The sequence below is a fragment of the Phyllostomus hastatus genome, unplaced genomic scaffold, assembly GCF_019186645.2.
Source record: "Phyllostomus hastatus isolate PE091 unplaced genomic scaffold, TTU_PhHast_1.1 phas_contig_29, whole genome shotgun sequence".
NCBI lineage: Eukaryota > Metazoa > Chordata > Mammalia > Chiroptera > Phyllostomidae > Phyllostomus > Phyllostomus hastatus.
This window is the reverse complement of record NW_025333835.1, coordinates 39,710,145-39,712,956: the sequence shown is the minus strand read 5'-3', so window position 1 is coordinate 39,712,956 and position 2,812 is coordinate 39,710,145.

Here is a 2,812-nt window from a genome sequence, read left to right as displayed (position 1 = left end):
CCGGACAGCACCGCGGGCCCGCCCAAAGACGGATAGCCAATGAGAAGGGCGCCTCCGCCACGAGCCTAGGACATTCACCAATCAGAGGCTGAAATGGGCGGGACATGCAGCTGCCCGCGTCCCATCACATCCCTACCTTTTGGCTAGTTCCCGCCTTTTTCTATGGAGAATGAGGAGGATGTTGCTTCAGGTTACGGAAAAATTATTGCCATCGCGGTCCACTGCGCATGCGTGTGAGCGCGGTCCTGGGCTCTCCACTTTCCAGAAGCCTATGGGTTTCGGAGAGAACAAACCCACGGCAGCACCATTTCTGGCGAAGAGAGGAAAACGGTCGAAAAGCACTAGGTGCCTATGTAGCCTATGGACATTTCCACTTTAACACCTCAAAGATAGTTAACTGTAGTTGTCCAATCGATTTTTTTCTTGTTCCCTGTTTTCTTGAATCACGTTATCACCTACCGGGCCAGACAGCTGAGAATTACCTCCACGCCCCCAGCCCTTACTGGCTGCATCCTGTCAACTCAATGCAACAGATGTTTATTGGCGCCTCTCCTGGGCGGTGATGGTAGGAAGCAGGAGCCACTATCCTCTCCAGGACGCAATAACATATAATCTTCTTACTTGGCCTGTGGCAACTGGCCTGCCCCCAGTGTTCATGTTCTCCAACTGGCTACAGCACACAGCCCATCCCTAGAGCCACAGAGAGTTTTGGAAAGTGCAGTTTGACTGCCTAACTTTCCTATAAAAGTTCTCGATTGCTTTTAACACACAACGCACTCTTTAGCTACGGTTTTGGGGCCTCTTAACTTTCCATCTCTCGGCTTTTTTTTATTTCCATCCTTAGTGAGCCACTGCCAGTCGGCGGAATACTGCAAGTTCTCGCTTCTGGGCCTACAACCCTGGCAGATCCCTCTGGCTGGAATGCCTGTCTTACTCTACTGCTCAATCTCCAGGTCACCTCCCTGTCTCTACTTTACTCTTCTTTCCCACGGCTCTTTTAGAACCGTTCTCAAACCCCCAAGTGTGTGCTGGATGCCCTGGGAAAAGGCCCCGACTTCCCTACCCTTACAGGCACTTGCCACAAGGTATTTTAAATCTTTATTGGTTTATGTGAATCCCCTACTATACTGTAAGCTCCAGCTGGTCAGAGACTATGTCTCTATAAGAGTAGAAGCTTGAAATTATTCCATGAATGAATGTATACAAATTATTTTCATTAGACTACCAGCGTTATTACATAGAAGCAAATTCTCACACTGGACCTCACCTTTTAGGAAAAGAAAGCTTAGGGGAATACTTCTTATCATATAGCCAGCATTTTCTGGTATCTCTGGTACACCAGGAATAAATTGAAGGTATTAATATTATGAGATTTTTAATAACTATATTATATATTTTTTAAAATTTTATTTTAATTATTGTTCAAGTTCAGTTTTCTGTCCTTTACTCCCATCCCAGTGAAAACTACATCATATTTTAATTATAAAAGTAATTCTATGTAGCTTAGAAAAGAACCATGGTCAAAATTATATGAAATAAAAATGCAAGTCCTCATTCCCTCCTTTCCTTGCTTAGACCTGATGCCCAAAGGTAACCCTTGTTAATAGTTTAGGGCGAGTCCTTTCAGACATGTGTTTGCATATATTTATATGTGGTATTTGCAAACCAAGAAAAGGAATAAAATTGGTCCTGCAAAAAAAAAAAATCAGAATATGGGCCTTGAATACTCTGAGGCCTCTTTTTCTGTCTCTTTCTTTTCTTTGTTATCAAGTCTGTTTTTCCCTCTCGGTGAAAACAGGCTTTTTTGATTCCTCAGTTCATTGGAGTGAGTATGGCCACCAGCAAGTCCAAAATGTGTAGGTCCTTAGAGTTCATGAAGAGCAACCAGACTACCCTAGAACCTTAGTCCAATTCCAGATCCCAGGAAGAGGCTTCAATAGGTGTAGGGTGAGTCACATGACCATCTGGGGGTCTGCCCAGAGTGGGTCAAGTTGGGAAGATGAAAAAGGGCGGGGGAGTCTGGTCATATAAAACCGTAAGTATCCACTCCAATAAATTTGGTCCTCATTCTATGGTGGTACATTTTTTTTAAAGGCTATATATCAACCCTTGAACTTAAAAACTGTGACAGTATTAGTATACATTTATATTTTGTCATTTTTCATCACTACGAGCAATTCAGCAATCAACATACCTGTGTTTTTCTGTAATTACCTACACTATCCATCATAGAACTTGGGAATCATAGGATACATACATTTGAATTCTGCACATATACTACTAACTTGCCCACGAAAAGGTTCTTACCAATGACTCTTTTATATGTCTGGGTATTCCCATTCTTTTTAGGCACTGCTAACACACATTGTTTAAAAAGCCACAAGGTTTTTATTCACCTACTTAATAATACTCACTGATGGTTTATTCTGTGCCAGGCTTGGTCCTGCGGCTTTGGGATTACATCAGGAAACAGCCTCTGCCCTCATGGAGCAGGGACAGTAAGCAATTCAACATAAATGTTGATAACTGTTTCGGAGAAAAATAAAGGGTAGAGCTGTTCGGCAGGGCTGGAGTAGCGCTTGCTATTTTAATTTGGGGGGTCAAGGAAGGACTCTCTAATACGGCGACATTCAAACTGAGAATTCAAGTAAGGGTAAATACTAGGCAGACATCTGGGGAAACAGCAGCCAGGCATATTCAGGGAAAAGCAAGGAATAGAGGCTGGGGCAGAGTAGGAGAAGATCTGAGGGTAGGATCTAGGGAACATCTGTAATAATAATCGTAACAACAACAGCAAAAGGTCATTTGGCTA